The following is a 21,336-nucleotide window of genomic DNA, read 5'->3' as shown; positions in this document are numbered from 1 at the left end:
AGCTGCCGCTGAAATGTGAGTTACTTAACATTCTCACATTTTGAAAGGATAGATTCAAGTTTATAAACAAGGCGGATAACAGGAAAATCTCCAGTTGCCTGAGGCTTCCGAAAAGGAGTGTGTGACTGAGGGAAAACATTCACAGTTGCTCTCAAGGATTTTAGATTTTAAAATCCTAAATTAGCCTCTTTTTAATCTTGATTTTAGTTGACTTCCTTTGATTTTTTTTTCTGTAACTGTTACTGCTTAGCACTTTAGGGACATAAGAAGGGTCACTGATTTCCCTTCCTCATTCTATTAAATGTTAGAGTTTATTAAATGTCTCAGGTGAAAAATACAGTTGAACAATTATGAAAAGTTTTTTTTTTACTCGAAACAATTGCTGTCTCATAGGGTTTTTAACCTCTAATCCAGGGGTGTCACTGAATCTCCAGAACTGTCTAATCCATCCCAGGTTTTCAAAGATACTAAATAAAATAATTTTACAGACAATCCATTTCAGTGGGGCTCATTTAAAAAGGCAATTGTGTCCTGAAATTCTGGCATGGATATGGCCCTTTCAGAATTGTGAACAGTGGACATCCCTGTTGATGCCAAATGGATTTGGGACAGGGACTGTTTGTTCAAATCATCTATACATTTAGATTTGTTATTATAATTTTAGAGATTATTATGTTTTAACCCCTTGACATCTATAGCTCAATTTCCAAAACTCTATTTCTGCAACTGTATTTAGCATAAATACTTTGCAAAGGGTCAACAATTATTTCTACTGGAGACGACATCAATATATTAATCATCAGTGTTGCAAGACACCAATTAAAGACTTTGGTATCACATTTTTTCCACAAATTTGGTCTTGCAATATCTTCAGAATTCCTGATCAATGCAAATTCGTTTGACTATCTGCCAGCGTTGTAGGGCACAAAGAGTTTTCTAAATGTCTGACATAGGCACAATACACCGTACATATTCACATTTTAACCATACACTTTTTAGTTATTCAGGGTTTTGAACAGTATTTGTGTTGAATTTCAGCATCTTCAGAGCACTGTAGGCAGTGATAATCAATCAATCAATCAATCAATCAGAACATTTGTATAGCGCACTACTCACCCGGAGGGTCTCAAGGCGCTGGGGGGGTCCGCTACTGCTCGAACAGCCAGGTCTTGAGCTGCTTCCTGAAGGCGAGGTGGTCCTGGGTCAGGCGGAGGTGGGTCGGGAGGGAGTTCCAAGTCTTGGCGGCCAGGTAGGAGAAGGCCCTTCCTCCTGTGGTGGCTCTTCGGATGCGGGGGACGGCGGCGAGGGCGTGGCTGGTCGATCGAAGCTGGCGCGTGGGAGCGTAGAAGTTGAGGCGGCTGTTGAGGTATCCTGGTCCTTGGTTGTGTAGGGCTTTGTGTGCGTGGGTGAGGAGCCGGAAGGTGATTCTCTTGTTGACTGGGAGCCAGTGCAGGTCTCTCAGGTGTCCGGAGATGTGGCTGCGGCGGGGGATGTCCAGGATGAGTCGTGCTGAGGTGTTCTGGATCCGCTGGAGTCTCTTCTGGAGTTTGGTGGTGGTGCCGGCGTAGAGGGAGTTGCCGTAGTCCAGCCGGCTGGTGACGAGGGCCTGGGTGACCGTCTTCCTGGTTTCGGTGGTGATCCATCGGAAGATCTTGCGTAGCATTCGCAGGATGTTGAAGCACGACGAGGAGACGGCGTTGACTTGTCTGGTCATGGAGAGGGAGGAGTCCAGGATGAAGCCCAGGTTGCGTGCGTGGTCAGTTGGTTTGGGTGCGCTGCCCAGGGCGGGGGGCCACCAGGAGTCGTCCCAGGCGGAGGGTGAGGATCCCAGGATGAGGACTTCCGTCTTGTCCGAGTTCAGTTTCAGGCGGCTGTTCAACATCCATTTGGCTACGTCTGTCATCCCTTCGTGCAGGTTGGCTCTGGCGGTGGCGGGGTCGTTGGTGAGGGAGAGGATCAGCTGGGTGTCGTCTGCGTAGGAGATGATGTTCAGGTTGTGCTGGCGTGCGATGGCTGCGAGGGGGCTCATGCAGACGTTGAAGAGAGTTGGGCTGAGCGAGGAGCCTTGAGGGACGCCGCAGATGACTTCGGTGGCTTCCGATCTGAACGGGGGGAGGCGGACTCTCTGTGTCCTTCCGGCGAGGAAGGAGGTGATCCACTCCAGTGCCTTCTCCTGGATTCCGACGTTGCTGAGGCGCTGTACTAGGGTGCGGTGGCAGACAGTGTCGAAGGCCGCGGAGAGGTCCAGGAGGATGAGGGCCGCTGTTTCTCCGTTGTCGAGCAGGGCTCGGATGTCATCTGTAGCTGCGATCAGGGCGGTCTCGGTGCTGTGGTTGGCCCGGAAGCCAGACTGCGAGAGGTCGAGGGAGCCGTTCGTCTCGAGGAAGGCGGCCAGTTGCTTGTTGACGGTCTTCTCGATGACTTTGGCTGGAAACGGGAGCAGCGAGATGGGGCGGTAGTTCTTGAGGTCGGTAGGGTCTGCTGATGGTTTCTTGAGTAGAGCGCTGAGTTTGGCGTGCTTCCAGCTCTTCGGGAAGGTGGCGCTGTCGAAGGAGGTGTTGATGATGTCCCGCAGGTGGGGTGCGATGACAGCGTCGGCCTTGTTGAAGACGTGGTGAGGGCAGGGGTCTGTTGGAGATCCGGAGTGGATGGAGTTCATCGTGCGGATGGTGTCTTCGGTGCTGATCGGGGTCCAGGCGCGGAGGGTGGCGGTGGGGGGCGGTGGTTCGGTCGTGGCGTGCGTTGGTTGAGTGCTGAAGCTGTTGTGTATGTCCGCGATCTTGTTGTGGAAGTAGGAGGCGAGGGAGTTGCAGAGGTCTTGCGAAGGGGTGATGTCGTTGTTTCCGGCGTTGGGGTTGGAGAGCTCTTTCACGATGTTGAAGAGTTCCTTGCAGTTGTGTGCGTTGTTGTCCAGTCGTTCCTTGAATGCGGTTTTCTTGGTGGCGCGGATCAGCTGGTGGTGTTTTCGGGTGGCGAGCTTGAGGGCAGTCATGTTGTCCGGTGTTGGGTCTCTGCGCCAGGTTTTCTCGAGTGCTCTGCAGTTCTTCTTGGAGCTCTTGAGTTCGTCGTTAAACCATGGGGCTTTCTTGCTGCCGGGTCTGCTCGGCTGGGTCTTCAGAGGGGCGAGGTCGTCTGCGCAGTCGCTGATCCATTTCGTGAGGTTGGTGGCCGCTTGGCTGGGGTTCGTTGTGCCTGCTCAGGGAAGTAGTGAGCTGGTCTGCAGTGATCTTGTTCCAGCTTCTGCGGGGAGCCTGTTGCTGGAGATGGTGGAGCGTGGTCCTTCTGTAGCTGAAGTGGACGCAGCTGTGGTCCGTCCATTGGAGTCCCGTGGCGTGGCTGAAGGCGATGTCCTTGCTGGAAGAGAAGATCGGGTCGAGTGTGTGTCCGGCGTAGTGGGTGGGGGTGGTCACCAGTTGCTTGAGTCCGAGGTTGGCGAGGTTGTCCAGCAGGGTGGTGGTGTTGCGGTCGTTGTTGTTCTCCAGGTGGAAGTTGAGGTCTCCGAGGAGGATGTAGTCGGTTGAGGGGAGGGCGAGCGGGCTGACGAAGTCGGCGATGTCCTCGCTGAATTGTGCTCGTTGTCCCGGGGGTCTGTAGATGAGGGTGCCTCTGAGGGTGGTCTTGGGGTTGACGTGGATCTGGAAGTGCAGGTGTTCGGCGGGTGCGAGGTTGTCGTCGGTGTTGGTCGTGATGCGGATGGAGTTCCTGTGGATGATGGCGATGCCTCCTCCTGTCTGGTTGACGCGGTCCCTCCGGATGATCTTGTAGCCGTCCGGGATGGCGATGGCGATGTCGGGCGCTGAGGAGGCGTTCATCCAGGTTTCCGTGAGGAAGGCGACGTCTGGGTCTGTGGTGTCGAGCAGGTTCCAAAGCTCGACGGAGTGTCTGTGGACGGAGCGGGTGTTGAGCAGGATGCACTTCAGGTGGGTGCTGCTGGAGTTCGGCTTGGTGGGTGCTGGTGTAGCGTGGGTCCGGTTGCAGGTGAACTTGCAGGAGTGGCAGCTGAAGGGTCCGTGGGTGCGTCTCGGTGTGGCTCGGTAGCAGCGCGCGGTTCGGCCGGTGTTGAGAGCGTTGAGTTCGGTGGAGTCGTAGGTTCGTCTGGTCGGCTTCCGGCGGTGGGGGCCAGGGGTCCTGGCACTGGGCGCGGTCCAGGCGCGGACGGGCGCAGACGGGCTTACCTTTGGCGCACCTTCGGCGCTCAATCGGTGCTCCCGCTGCGCGCGTCCGCGCGTACGAGATGAAGGTTGCAGGAACCTCAATAGTGTTCCACCAACCTGATGTTTATCAAAGGGACTGAGTAGGTGCACCTGTCAGCCACCCATACAGCAACTCCCGGATCTGGTAGTCAAACTGTGAATAGCACATCTTCACCCGACCGTTCCTCAATCACTCCTTCTCTAATATGTACAGCTCACCAATGCTTTTTGGCTAGGTTATAGTCACATTTATGGAAGACAAGAATGCCACAGCCTGCATTAATAAGAGTTTTCAACAGCATTGAAACTACAGGAAGCATATTGCTTGTAATGTATTGGACAAGTTGCAAGCACACTGAAGAAGTCCGATTGTAGATGTCTGGTTAGCTAATAGCATTTGAAGGTATTGTTGTGCATGGCCTTGTGGCTAAAGCACCATGTTAAGCATGGCACATGATGAACGGGCATCATTTGTGCACTGCATGTGCACCCAGGGACACTTTCCCCATGCCTTTTTGGCCCTCCCAAATCCCTTTCTGAAAACCTTTTCATGGCGGTGTTCCAAAAATGCTGTAGGGACGGGATATTATAATCCCGACGGCGGTGCATGCGACGGTCTGACCGAAGCAATGTCGGAGGTAGGCCCACCACCAACAGCCTGTCAGCGATCCAACCAACACTATCATAATCAGGCCCTTAGTTCTTTCCGTAACCTGGAGCCATTCCAAAGACTTCACGATGGGTAGAACACTGACAGTCCATTTTGGGCTGTAAGTTTGTGTGTCGTTTGGACTTTACCCAGAACTTTACCAAGAACCTTATCAGGAAATAGTATCAATAGTAATATGGTAGCCTAGATGGAACAATAGCACAGCTAGGGCAAGGTCATGTAAAGCATAGTTAAGAGTAGGCAAATAGAATTATAGATGAAGTAAGGCACCTTGAGGTGTGATGGGATGATCTGTGTAGAAGAATGCCCCATGACTGAGAGACTTGTAGATGCTTGTATAATGGGAGTTCAGTATTTGGCTACATAAACCTTTGCTTTTTTGGTTTTAAATTAATTCCTACCCTACCTGACTGATTGTGTCTATGACCTCACCTGCAAAGATGGAGTTTGAGCTTGTCAACCTGGAGAGCAACAATGTGGCTCAGCTCGAAGAATTTTGCCAGGAGATGGGGCAGCCCGCTAAGTGGATCATCAAGAAGGTGGAACTCCAAAAGGACTTGAGATCATGGCCTACCAATTGTGATCACAATAGATGTCCAGGAGGAAGAGGAGAGTGACGAAGGATCAGAACAGGACCTACATGAGGGCAGTCACTGGGGTTGACTAGTGTAGTGCTTAGGGAGGAGATTGTCTCAGTTAGTGTTGGGACAGTGTAGAGGTTACCCTAGTGTCCCTGGGCAAAGGAAAGATGCAGGGAATGTGCAGAGAGCTCACATACCAAGTAATATTAGGAAATACAGGGAGTGGATCGCCATTAATGGAAAGCACCATTTAAAAGGGAATTACTAATCCTATAAAAGCAGGAGGGAGAAAATCAAAAGGTAACTCAGTGAATTAAGGACTACGTATATGCATCTTTGGTTTTCACACATTAGAATCCCATCTAGTTAACTTACTGTTGCAAAGCCACTAAATTAAGTATCACTAAGTTTGTTAATATTAATATACTTACAGCACTTAGAAATGACAGAAGAGGGCTGAGACATGTTTATTGAAAATGAGCAGCAAAAAAAAAAAAAAATAACGGATATTGAGAATATAAAAATATGTTATTGAGTCAAAAAAAATTACAAGTGTCACACAAAACACCGAGCAATGTAACACCTGTTTATGAATAGCATCTAGTGTTTTTGTATTGATTTAATGAATAGTTGAAAAAATTTAATTGAAGACTTCGCTCTCTTTTTTTGTTGAAAATGTACTTTTAGGTGCAAACACAAAATCACTGAGAACATTATGGATTTGAGTAAATATAATACACAACTGTTTCAACAATGCAACATGATTGTACTATTTGACATACCAATCCTTGATTAGTCACCTATGTTACCTGATAAAAGAGTTTTTGCTGAAACCTTACCTTAGGGGGCCATGGCTCAATCATATTTTCCTTCAATCTTCCAATCACTCCTTTCCAGTAAGGAATATTTATGTACATAACTCTTATAGTACTTGTCATTTGGTACATTTGAGCAGCAGCGGTTAAGGATGCTATTTGTTTATAATATTTATTGTTTAAGGATAACAAGTTTTAGTGATACTAATTTTCTGATGCTGTACTGGGGTCATTCTGTGACTGAATATGATTATGTAGATATTTGACAGCATTATCAATTGAAAGCTCTTGTATATTGTGCTTATCACCAAGTGATCAGACTCATTTATTTATTTATTTATCCGTTTTATTCAGTACCATGTGATAATTTACACCCATCATGGTCTGCTAGCATAAGGAACTGAATTACAAGGGCTTCAGATAGGTTGAATCCACTGAGATGCAAGATGTAAAGCGTCTATCCAGTATTCTTGAATCACTGTCCAGTCATTGTGAATCTCCAGTAGAACAACAGCATAAAGAATTCAATCTTCAGAAATGTTCTGTGTGTTCTACAGATCAAAGAAAATGTTTAAAAAAATCAAACAACATGAAATAACAGCTATGCTTGCAGGTTGATAAGCAATGGTGTCAATCTTGTATTTGGCTCATGATTTAAAAGTGTGTAATGAATGTTTTGGTCAGCATTTGATGTTGAGATTCAGTAAGAAAGGGCGAGTTGGCTGAACAGATACGGGCATTAAATCAACAAAGATAAAAGGGGTATTTACTTATGATAAAAACATTGAACAAGCACAGTATTTAAGAAACGAGCATATAACTAGCAGATTATACGGTAATATAAGCAACGAGAGAAGTATGTTTCATGCTTTTTTAACATCATATGTAAAACACTAGGGGGCATATTACCAACCAATAGAGATAATTTTTGTCTCTAACTTGTTTAGAGACAAAAATTATCGCCGCACATCGGCGATTTTTATCGCAGATAAATCTTGCTATTAGCAAGGTTTATCGCAAATGCGATAAAAAACGGCCGCAATGCATGAATATTGCTGAAAAGTCAGCGATATTCATGCATTACCGAGCAAATGCTCTTAGCCATGTTATCCACCTCCCATTGGATAACATGGCTAAGAACTGCTCTGGGCAGATGTTGGCTTTTGGAGATATTCGCGCTTAGCGCGAATATCTCCAAAAGTTGGTAATAGGAGATAGCGATGTTAGCGACTGTTTCCAGTCGCTAACATCATGGCACGCCCACTTTGCATGTCATTAGTGATAAATATCACTGACATGCAAAGCGGGGCCCAAGATGGTCACTATCTCCTATTAGCTGTCGCTAACTGGTGTTAGCGACAGCTTGGTAATAGGGAGATAATTTTATCTCCGCTTTCTTGGCTTTTAAAGCCAAAAAAGCGGAGATAAAGCCCTTGATAATATGCCCCTCAGTGACTCATTCTTTTGCATTATAGGCACACCCCCGAAGAAGGGAACTTTTCCCGAAATGCATTGGGTGACCAATAAAACGTGACATGCGGAAATAAAACGGCATTCCTGGGCCTTTTTTTAATAAGATTGAACGGCTAAGAAAATGAGTAAAATGAATTGACAAATATTCAAGAGTTAAAACGATGAAGTAATACGGAAAAAATGTGGAAATAGTTAAAAGGTTCATGAACTTGATTCATTGGATTCGTTTTGGCAGTGCAGTTTGAAAGGGGATCAGTAAAGTGGTGCCCACGTGTTCAGGATTTCTATTGCAGCGCATTGGGACAGAGCGTGGAGTAAGCTTGCACGCCTACAAAGCTTAAATGGAAGAGTACATAGACGATAACATTATACTGAATAGTAAAGTGGTCTAAGGGAAGGTGTGCATCTCACTACCCCGTACCTGATGCTTCATGCCACCTGAGTGGCATAAAACCCAACATCTGGCAAATTCTGGCTATGATTCGAGACGGGAAACTTGAGGCTGATGGCTCTTTTCAGGGAATTAGGATAAAAACTAATACCAATGCTAGTATTAGTTATAATTTGTGAACATGTTGTTGGTGAATGCTGCCTTAATAACAGAGGATGGACAATTATATTCATTATAGTAAACTCAAACAAAGATCAGGCTGGTGCTGGCCCATTTTGCTCCTCAAGAAGAATTCCAAAACTGTATGTTAAGATACTTTAATGATGGGCCACATCTATATTTTTCTGGTTTAGTCATCAGAATGGCTGGGATATATTGTAGGAGGTATCCAGTTCACTGGTGGTTTTACTCATTGACATTGAAAAGAGTGTTTGGTCTTTGTATGGAAAACAGTGACGGTACTTGGTTATGGGAGGTCACATTTAGAAACAATTTTAGCCTTGTATACAAATCCAAGATGTGAAAAAGAGCTTACAATGTTCTGTTGGGAGGTGTTTAATCAGTTGGGGCACAAGGCATGACTGTTAACCTCAAGACTCAAAGAGATAAAAATGAATTACATAGTTCTTAATTTAAGTATACTCAAGACACTTCAGCTTGCAAATTAAGTAAAGAATGAGACTATGTTTTCAAATAAGCATTGAGTTGTCGGTCTAAACCAACAAAGAAACAATGATGAAAAAAATGTAATTCCAGATGCCCCTGTGGCATTGTAAGTGGGAAAATGACAAAACTTCAGAATTTTTGAAACCTTACATCATGTAAACATGGTTCACAGAGGAGATTTAATAAGCCATTTGGCAAACAAACATAATGGATGGAAAGGCTTGAATTAATCTGCACAAAAGGTAATTACTCTTGGGCATTCTATACTATTGTTCTTTTGATCTCTACAGAAAGAGATCAACCACATGCAAATCAGTTTTGGCTCTGTTACAGTAGGAAAAATGATGTTCAAAATGCTTGGTCATGTCCCTTCTGAGTGAAAGCATAAGCATCTACAGACCGGGTTTGACTCTGATGGGCCTCATCAGTGAGGCACAACCTGAGTCACTTTGACTGTCGAGACTCCTGGGTCTTGATTGACTAAGTCTGAAGTCAATCCTCCCCAATCTCCAGACCATAGCTCCACCCATGTGTGAGTGAGCACTAATAGAAGAACTAAACCCTCGAAGGGACGGGGAATGTAAGTGGGAATGAAATGAGACAGCTGGAATGGTGTGATTTCATCAACTACACATCTCTTGTACTTCAATGGATTCACAATGGCATGTCCAAAAGTGAATGCCTAACATATATAGATATAAAAAAAAGTTCCTATGTTGCATAAACATTGAGTTGATTGATATTAGAAATCAAGGTATTGGTGGGTTAAGCTTACCTGCTTTGTAATTGCAGACTACAGGGAACCAAAGCTACAATTAAAGGAAACCGATAATAGCATCGATGAAATCCCAGATTTGAAACAAACCTGAAATTCAGAAGGGAAGTGGGAGAACAAGCACTGAAATGAATACCAAAACATAATCCAGAGTCAAGTGAGGGTTCATGCAACCATTCAGCAAACACAATTAAATCACAATCCAAGAGACAAGTCAGAGTTCAAGCAACCGGTCAGCAACCAATATCAAATCATAATCCATAGAGTAGGTGGGACTTCAAACAATTTGGTGAGAGAAAAGAATGAACCAATAAGGGAATAAAACAACAAAGGTGAGGGATGCAATACAGTGAACAAGCTGAAGTGATAGCAAAAGAACAAACACAACATGGAAAATTATTAGGCACCATCCTAAGGGAAGTGGGCTACTTATAAAGCCCTACTACCACTCATGACCTGGAAGTCCCTCCCCTTGACATCTGCCAGTGATGATCCTGGCATCTCAGTCACCATAGACAGGCCCCTGTAACCTCCCTGGCTTTCGCATGCATATTCCGTGGCGACTAGTCCCAGAGCCTAAGCCAATGTAACTCCCTTATTCCTAACAATAACATAGAGAAGAAGGGACCCAATTCTGGGCATATCCATATGATTTAGAGGAACTCTAAGGCAAAAAAAAGTGTTAGATACAAATGCTTGAATTAATCTGCACTACAAGTACTTACTTTGACTTGATTCTATCCCAATTCTTTTTTAAGCTCACCTGTACCATTACATAAGGGAATCAACCAGATGCAAATCACTACTGGTCCTGCTGCAATAAAACAGTTCTGCATGAACTGCTAGGTCGAATAAATTATCGAAGTTAATATTAAACCAAATATCAACTAAAAAAATGTACATTTAATAACTATATAAAATGTCACAAATATCAAAATACACAATATCAACTACATGAATTTTGCAAAAAATAAAGCATAATATAACATGATTCCATAATAACCTCATTTTACTGTAAACATTGAAATATTATAACATTAATATAAACTTTAAACACGTAAAATAAAATTAAAATACATTACAATACATAAAATAATTGACAAGCAATAAATACCTAATACAATTGATGTAATGCAAATAATTAACATCAAATAAAATAAAAAATATATTCATATTAACATAAAAAACACAAATACATACTAAACATTAAAACAGAAACACTAAGGCCCTAATTTGGATGTCAGTCGGAAAGCTTCTGACATACGTTGGAAGCTATTCTAATTTTCAACGGAGGAAAATTCAGGAGCAATTTAAGAACAAACTTGATAAAGTAAAGAAAGCAGAGCTAAAACTTGCCGCTAATATTAAAATAGGTCAGGGTATTGAGGAAGCTCAACGATCCCTAACTATTGAATGAGCTATCTCATATTCTTACTTAGCTGACCAGGTCGCAGTCAAATATAAACAATATAAAAAAGAATGCTATGAATTAAATGAAAAAACAGGTAGAATCCTAGCTCAAAGATTAAGACAAAAGGCTGCTCTGAATGAGATAACAAAAATCGTTGACTTGGAAGGAATAACCCAAGAATCTAAAGTTGAGATATTAAAAGCGGTTAGTGACTTTTATAAATCATTATATAATATACCAGACAATGAAATAGGTGAAGTCAAGGATCCGCTGGATTATTTGAGCAATATTGATAGTTCTCCTATCACAGAAGCAGATAATGAACTACTAGCCGCTCCTATCACATGGGATGAGATCAAAACAGCTATTTTAGGTTTAGCACCAGGCAAAGCGATGGGGCCAGATAAAATTCCTTTAGAATTCTATCGCACCTTTCGAAATATTCTAAAATCGGAATTACTTAAGATATTCCAACAGGCTTTTCAAGGATACCCACCTACTTCCTGGTCCCTGGCCACTATAGTAGTTTTCAAGAAGAAGGGAAAAGATGGCACTGAACTAGGATCTTATAGACCGATATCTTTAATAACATCAGATAGCAACATTTTTTCAAAAATACTAGCTAATAGACTGAACGATATAATGCCTGCTTTGGTGTCTAAAATCCAGCATGATTTTATTAAAAGAAGGGACACCACTGATCATATCAGACGGATTATCACTTTGTTGGATTGGGCGCAAGCTACGGGATCCCCAGTCGGCGTTGTTCTGTTGGATGCAGAAAAAGCTTTCGACAGAGTCGACTGGGGGTTCCTATGGTCTGTGCTGTCATGGAAGGGGTTTCCTAAAGAATATATCTATGCTATTCAGGCACTATACACCAATCCTAAAGCCATAATTCGATTAGCCACTGAGACGTCAGATCCTTTTTCGATCACAAGGGGGACTAGGCAAGGGTGCCCTTGTTCCCCCTTGTTGTTCGCGCTGTATATTGAGCCCTATTTGAACAGACTAATAAACGAAATTGGAATCCCGCCTGTTATACTACACCAGATAGAACATAAAGTCTTTGCATACGCGGACGATGTTGCGATTGCTACTTCTGATATTGATTCATCTCTACCTAAAATCATTGAACTCCCCCAGGAGTATGGCGAGCTATCAGGATATAAACTAAACATCTCGAAAACCCAGTTAATCCACTTGGCTGTAGGCAGAACAGAAGGCGTTGTATTCTCTACTACAGCCTCATAACTTGGTGGGACGATTTCCGCTAAAGTAGAAGACATTATAGGACTCAATTCAGATCCTCTATTAATTTCTGCCAACAGAACCCTCGAGAGATTAAATAACCTACACTTATCTCTATATGGTCGTACTAATATAGTGAAAATGATTAGATTCCCCAAATTTCTCTATTTATTTCGCACCATACCATTATTGTTCCCCTCAGTTTTTTTTTATAAATTAGATAGAATCATTTCTAGGTTCTTATGGAGCTATCGGAGAGCCAGAAGAGCACTCAAATGGTGTACCTTACCAAAAATAAGAGGAGGATGGGGGATCCCGAACTTTCGATTATATTATTGGGCAGTTTCATTAAGGTTTATGGGTATCCTAATTTTTTCAGATTTCCATTTGGATGAATCAATTACTTCTTCAATCTATGAAATGCTTTTGGGAGAAGAAGCTCGACAGTGTTTGCTGAGACTGATTGAACCAAGTTACTATAAAAAAACTAAATTTCAAATTATATTATTGGCGTTCCAAATATGGACACAGTTTAAAAAAAGATTTCATTTTTGTATAAATTTGAATTATTATACACCTTTTTTGAAGAATCCTCTCCTCCCCGAAATTTTTAGAGATTCCGTTATTCAAAGATGGAATGAGTTTAAGATCTGCTCACTAGGGGATTTGTATCATGAAGAACAATTTGTATCATATTCTTATCTTCAGAACAAACATAACCTTATAAGAGGAGATTTTTTTAAGTATCTTCAAATTCAGAGTTTTTTCGAGTCAAGAAACTTATTAAATTCCAACTCAATGGGTAAAATAGATGTATTAGAAAGCTGTAGGAAAAATAATAAAATTGGTGTGATATATCAATTGATGTTAAATAAAATACAAGATAATTTAGTGGTATATACAGATAAATGGCAAAGGAATCTTGGAATTGAGACGGTTGACATAAATAGGTCCATAGAAATGGCAAGTAAAGTTATATTTAACGTTTTTTTTAAAAGTCAGCATTATATGTCCATTTTTGATTTGTACTATACACCGGCCAAATTGATGAAATGGAAAGCAAAGAAGGGTATCAACTGTAGCCGCTGTAGACATATGGCCGCGGATACAATTCATATGTTTTTTGGTTGTTTTAAATTAACTCAATTTATAACAGAGGTACAAGGTTTTCTAAATCATATCTTAGAAACATCACTCGAATTAACAACAGAATTAGTAATACTTGGAATTCAAACCGATCAAATTGGTATTATAACTGTTGAAGAAGAAGGTTTTCAGTTTATAACTATGTCTGTATATAGATATTGTATAACCTCTCGATGGTTAGAGTCTGATCCCCTGGATTTTCATCATTGGCAATCGAAATTATTAAGTATTTATCAGCTTGAAAAATTGGTGTATAAGTTGAAGGGGCGAAATAAGAGGATCTTCGGCTAAAAACTATGGTCTCCGATTAGTAACTGGATTTAACGTGTGTTTTTCTGATGAATTTTTTTTGTGATCGATCTGTATATTTTACTTTTGTGTTTAACTTCCCACTGCCATAAAATTAATAAAAAGAAAATAAAAAAATAAATACAGCATGAACATTACATCATGACTATATTAAACACAAGATATGACAATATCTAAAATAACACAATGCTAGTACCAAACTCTTTGTAAGCCTAACGCACAGCACTACTCAAGAGAACACAAATTACTACTTAATAAACATTAAAATATAAACCAACAATATAATTAGCATTAACTTGATCTACCCATATTCCCCCACCCCAAAACCCTATAGAAAAACTTAAAAAGGGTCTTACGTTATTCAACAATTAGCATCAGGTAACCACAGCTCGCGCTCATCAAATTTGATGAAAGATGACTGTAAAAGACTGCAAAAGTTCACTTAGCGGGTAAAAAATGGCTACTAAATAGAAACAAAAGAAAAACAATCTCCCCTTAGAAAGCAAAGGAACTTTAACCAAACATTATTTAATAATGTAGAAAAATAGGTAACAATGTTATGAAAAATTGCAAAACTGTCAATAAATGGTTTAAGGAAATATAAATAATTATGTAAAGTACAACGTTAATGTTACTATCAATCAATCAATCATGACAATTATAAAGCGCGCTACTTACCCTTACTATAAAAACAATAACTATAATAACGCAGTACTATTCATAATCTACTTAAACAAGTATATACAACAAGTTGAAAAATGTTTGTATAACAAATGTATATGGTTGAAAAACATTTTACCATATTTGTAAAAATGTTAAAACATGCCAATATGTGAAGCAATGTTAAAACAATATAAGCAACAAGTTTTGTATTTCGTGAAAACTAAAAGAAATGTTGTAAAACAATAATAATCAAAACTTGGTATTGTATGCTATAATAATATGTGCCTATAAAATGTAAACATATACATTAGTTAAAACCTAAGACTAAATAAAGAACAATATAAAAAAACATGAAATGTGTCATGTTCTGTCCTTTAAAAAAAGTAAACAGTAATGATGTTTGTAAAATATTCAACAGTAAAGTTTCACATAAAATACTCACTTTATAATGTAACATATTAGACTAAACATGTTATACACTAAAGTGTAATGAAACCATTTTGAATGTTGTGTTGTACACTAAAGGAGTCACAGTTACTTTTCTCAGTGCAATCTAAGCCATTTGGAGGAAGAAAGGGTGCCCTAAACTGCACACATTTACTACTCCCACTCCAATTTTCCCATGTATTATTCATACTATGTCATAAACCATTTTGGTAAAAGTGTTCAACACCAAGGGGCCGATTCTGATGCGGGTTGGAAAGCTTCCCGACCCATTCAGTTTGGAAATGGTTTCCGACCCACTCGGATCGGGAGTGTCCGACCGACGGAGTACGATGCATCCGGATGCTTCCCCATACGATTTGGTTAGACTCTCATTGACTTCAATGGGAGCATATGTTCCTAACCGCATCATAATTGGGCCCTCGGTCGAGAAGACACATTCCTGATCCTATTTGGAAGGAGCAAATGCCATTAGGAGGCTTTCCTAACCGCATCAGAATCAGGTCCTAGGTGGTAATGCTTTCCTAACCGCATAAGAATCAGGCTCCAAATGGGTGACATATAACAATCCCACTCTAATATAAACCATTTTGAGGAATGTGATGAACACTAACGCGGTCACACTTACTATTCCTACTCAAATCCCAACCATTTTGAGGACTGTTTTAAACTAATGGGGTCACAGTTACTATTTGCATCCAACCAAAATATTTTAGCGAAGGTGTGGGACACTAAAGGGTTCACATATACTATTTCCACTCTAATCCATGCTATTTATGGGAATTAAAGTGGCCACATTAACTATTCCCATTCCCACTCCAATATAAACTATTTTGTGGAAGTTGTTGAACACTAACGGGGTGGCATTAGCTAGACCCACTCCAAGCTAAGTCATTTAGGAGACGGTGCTGGACACTACACTGTTCATATATACCATTCCCACTCCAATTTAAACCATTGTGGGGAAGGTTTAGGACCCTAATGTGATCACATTTACTATGTCAACTCCAACCTTTACTGTTTTGGTGAATATGTTGGGCACGAAAATGGTTACATTTATCATTCCCTCTCCATTCTGAGCCATTTTGTGGAAGATATTGGGCACTAAACTGGTCATATTTACTATTCTCACTCTAAGCTAAATCATTTTGGGAGAGGTTTTAGATATTAGGGCCCTCATTATGATGTCAGGCGGACCGTCACTGACAGGCCGTCGGTAGCGGTCAGCCAGACATCTAGAGTAATGATCCTACTGCTGGATTATGATACCGGTGGTCCAACAGTAATTTCTACAATGAAGGCGGTGCCAGCAAAGGTACTGCCATAGGGATTACGATGTCCATTTCCCACAACCTTTTCATGGCAGTCAGACCGCCATGGAAAAGTTGTTTGAAAGGGACTTTGGGGGTTCTCCTTGCGCCACCATTATGTGGCCAAAGGGGGATGGTGCCCCTCAAACATCCATGCACTGTATGCCAGGCACATGGTGCCTGGCATACAGTGCATGGATGTTTGCAAACATGCCTTTTACTTCTGCGGATTGTGCTGCAGGCCTTTTCCAGGACACAGCACAAGCCGCAATAGTAAAAGGCATGTTTCCGACCACCTACACACCAGTCTCATAATAATATGGTGGGCGGAACCAGCAACTAATTGCCGACTGGTCTCCATCCTGCTACGATGGCGGTCAGCCGCATATCCTACCACCATCGTAACATGGCTCTAACTGTATAAACTGTGCTATTTCCAATCCAATCTAAACTATTTTGGGGAAGGTGTTTGATATTAAAGACGTTACATTTACTACTTCCACTACAGTCTAAACTATTTTAAGGATGGCTTTGTACACTTTAAGGGGTTACATTTACTATTTCCACTCCAATCTAGATTATTTTGGGGAAGGTATTGGACACTAAATGGGTAAAATGTTCTATTCCTGCCTCAATCTAAGCCAAGTTGGGGATGGCACTGGACACTAAAGTAGGCATATTTACTATTCCCACTGCAATCTAAACCATTTTGGTAATGGTGTTGGATACTATAGGCATAACATATACTATTTCTACTCCACCATAGACAATTTTCGGGAAGGTATCACACACTATGATCAAATTTATTATATCCACTCCAATCTAAGCATTTTAGGGAAGTTATTGGAAACTAAAGTGGTCACATTTACTATTCTCATTCCAATATAAAGCATTTTGGGGGAAAGTTTTGGGCACTAAAGGTTTCACATTCAATATTCCAATCCAATCAAAACTATGTTGGGGTAGGTTTTGGACACTAAAGAGGTCACATTCACAATTCTCAGTCCAATTTAAAAACATTTTCTGAATAAGTTTAACACTAAAGTTAACACAATATGTATTTAACATTCCATAAAAAGAAATAGTTTGTAATATTATCTAAATAAAATTAATAGAACAAATAATCATAAAAAGTCATATATATTTTAATAAACACATTTAATTATGAAATTCTACAAGAAAGCAAAAGATATTAAACATGAATTATTAATAAATGATCTAATAACACAAAATATTATTATTTATTATATGTAATTACTATACCAACATTTACCACCGCACATAGTAAAAAACAGCACATTAAAAAGCACAACAAATAACTAAATATATATCTTTAAAAAAACAACATAGCTAATAAAATAGAATTATATAAAACTATGAATCCCAAAACATATTCACATATTGGAGGAGAGTAAAGTAACAGTATACCTTCACATTAAAGACAAATCATTATCTAATAAGAAAAAATTCCACAACATAAGTAGAAGCAACATTAGTCAATTACAGATGTACATTATCATTAGTTATAGACAAATATAAATATGTTAAAGCTAAAAACTAACCAAAAATAAAAAGCAATCATTTTTTAATTGATTTCATATAAAAAAAGTGTTACATTCTGAGGTTTTAAGTATAAAGTAACTAAACTTTAGCATTCAACCATAAAAAAATTCAACCACATTTTTTTATATACACACTATAAATAAAAAAATGTAAAATAATATTAATTAATTTTGAACATGAAACTATAATGACAATGGTGGAACAAAAAAAAGCAACAATATTCCTAAGCAAACTTTTTTTTAACTGAGATAAACATTGTTTCCACATAATCCTACAAATATATTCTCATAAACTTTAACATTTTAAATGTAAAATGACCAACTAAATTAATAAAATATTTTATCATCACTCACGCAGCATGTATTAAAAAAAAAAATATATAAATATATTTTCAAGATCTCCCCACCCATTTCCCATATATGCCCAATGCTCCTATAACATAAAAACCTTATACCAAAATTACTCTAATAAATATTTTTTTATTACATTTTACACTAAATAAATTAGAAATAAAAAATTACTATAAAGACAAATACAAATTACATACTACACAAAACATAATAAAATAACCATAAAAACAATATTAGACAACTATCTTTTTGAAAATGGTATGCTTTACAACAATATCAAAAACAACACCAAAAACTTTTTTCCTACCGTCAATATTTCTGATCACGATATTTTGGACATCATGCTATTGCTGACATGGTATTTTGTATTCAATTTTTTGTCCAAACACAGAGAAAATGCTTAAATAAGATTTCACCTGTATATTATCAATCTTCTAACTAGGTATATCATCCTGAACAAGGGCATTGACAATAACAGATGTGTGGTGTGTCCTTCAGCTGCTTCTCAGACACCATCCCAATAGAGGTCATGGACTATCTTAGATGAGAATCCTTTAAATACCTCACTGTCATAAAAAATAACAAACCACCTTCTACAGAAACATTATCAACCTTGCACAAGGATGATGTTGGACTTCATGAAAACAAATATCTTTCACACATGAGTTAAACATTTAGATAGATGACCCGTAGAATGTTTACTTTTGTGGCATTGAAGAGGATGTAAAAAGGATCCACTCTGTCAGCTTGTCAGCCGCTCACCTCACGAAAATTATGTGGCCTCAAACTGATGTTCTCTTTAATAAGGACCTGCCCTAGATCACTCATCAGCCTCTTGCCCAAAAATACCATTACTTTTTATCTTCCACATTTCTGATGAACTAGGCACCAACCTCTATCAGCTAGAAGCCGAAAGGTGCTCCCACTTGGTCAGAGATCTGCTGACCAGCTCCCCTGCCTCCTACTTCAAGTGCTATAGGATATCACAGCACCTACACCTGGTCCCATGAAAATGTTCCTTTTTGCTGGCAAAGAAACAATATTTAGACCTCAGGACTTGGAGACCCTGCTCAAAGCTCATAGAACCAAAATCATGCAGTTAACCAAGAAACCATTGAAAACTTGTAGATCCCAACCATGGGATCACATCCGCCATTCCTCTATGTACCTCCAATCCCATCTCAAAAGATTTACCCTGAGGCTAATGGCACAGGCTATAAAACAATTGAAATGCAAGATTATCTCTATGGATCTAAATTCTAGTCTGCATAGTCACCATATTCATCAATGCCTTTGCATCCACAGGTGTTGTACCATTTAACTGTTGGGCACTGCCAAGATACAAAAGTGAAAAAGAAACATATTTCACAATACTTAGTGAGCAAGAAAACCAACCAAAAGAAATAAAACATTTGAAGAATCCAGAAAAACATATTGCATATGACTTTTTCTTGCATTATAATTAGTCTAATGAGTATTAAGGGGTAGCCCATAAATACTACCTGACCTGGGTCAGTAATACAGTACAAAAGGATATGGTCACGGTAGCTAAGCATGGGCGGATCTAGCGGATCTCGCGTACGCGAATTTGCGTATTTACGGATTCGCAGTCCGCGAGAATACGCGAACTCTCGCGGACTTGCGGATTTTCCCGTTTTTTGTGTTGGCGAGCGTTCGCGCGGATTTTGGGACAATTTCGCAATTGCGAACTTACTTTTCGGCTCGCAACGGCCGCGACTATGTTGTTTCTACGTCTGGTTTATCATCACAGGTTCACAGCACCCTCTGTTTCACCACTGCCACCCTCTGGGACACCCATGCCACCCTCTGGTACATCCTCACTGCCACCCATTAGGTTTGTTTATCACTGTAGTTTATGGGGGTTGAAAAAAGCAAGCACACCTCCCCTACTTCAACTGCCATGAATTAATTTGGGGTTGATTAATGTGTCAGTTATTTTGAAAGTTCCAGTCTGGCTGGCACCTGCTTCCTTCCTTATCTGTAATTTGCTTTCTGTTGCAGTGCAATTTTTTTTCACAGGACCTTTATGGTCTACTTGTAGCTATTCTATGAGCCTGCTGTTTGGGTCATAGCAGGGTCATAGAATAGTTGCAAACTCTGGAGGGGCCCCTCAGGAAACACTACAGTGAATGTTACTAATGTTAAGTTTGAACTTTTGCACCTGCTCATTGCTTTCAGTTTAGCAAAAATAGTTTTTTCTGCAATTTCGCGCGTTTTTTGGTGCGCGAATCCGTGCGAGATCGATTTCGGAAGCCGCGAATGCTTGCGAATACACTAAGTTTTTCTTTGCGACGTGTATGTTCGCGTGATTTTGTGCGTGTTCGCGAGGCGCTTGTAGCTATACGTTTGCCAAGTTACCCTAGCGGTCGTACACGGGCGCGGCCATCTTGTTTGCGTGATGTAATTCCGTTTCCGGCTGCTATGTGTAATCTCGCAAACTGTGCTGCTCGCTAGTACAATTTCGCGCGTGCTCGCGAGGAAAATCTCGCGCGAACTTACCCACGCGGTCGTGAACGGGCGCGGCCATCTTGTTTCTCATTCATTGCTATGTTTCTGGGCATGCTTTCTGTATCCTCTCTGAATCTCTGCCATCCTTTGCTTGTTTGAAGTTTATTTGATCTATTTTACTTATTAATCTATCCCTCTATTTTTCTAGCTCTATATTTTTTTGTTTTCTGCTGCTTTTAGTTACTTTTAAACTACTTTTTTAAACTCTTTTCTTTTCTTCTTCACTATTCTATTTCTTCTTTATCATTTAACTTTATTTCTGCCCAGACCATGGTAAAGGGAGCCGGGAAGCACCCTGAGAAGGGGAAGGGTCCCGCACCCCGTTCCCGGCTCCCGTGCGGGCGTTTGAGGGGGGAGCAAGTGGTGCCACGGGAGATCTTTAGCGCGGAGGAGGTGGCCGCACTCATCTTCCATGTCCAGCGCCGCCTCCCCAAGACGATCCTGGGAGGCGGCAAGATCGCAACCGGCTATGGCATCCGGGAGCGCCGGAAGCGGTGGGAGAAGGTGTGCCGGGCCATGTTTCAGCTCTCTGGGGTCCGGCGCACATATAACCAGGCCACCCACCGCTGGACAGATGTCATGGACCGGGAGCGGGACTTGCTGGACGCGCTCGGCGTAGAGGTCCCCGGGCTTGGTGAGTAGTAGTAGCTATTCATTTACTACTCTGTTTTATCCGGCTCTGTTATTTGCAAATCTTTGTTCTTTACCAAGAGCAATAATGCTGCCGATTACATTGAGGTAAATTATATTTCAAAATCTTCTATGCATTTCAGGTGCACTGCTCTCCTTCTCAGTA

Source organism: Lissotriton helveticus, chromosome 6 (genome assembly GCF_964261635.1).
Source record: "Lissotriton helveticus chromosome 6, aLisHel1.1, whole genome shotgun sequence".
NCBI classification, from domain to species: Eukaryota; Metazoa; Chordata; class Amphibia; order Caudata; family Salamandridae; genus Lissotriton; species Lissotriton helveticus.
Note: the sequence above shows the minus strand (reverse complement) of the source record.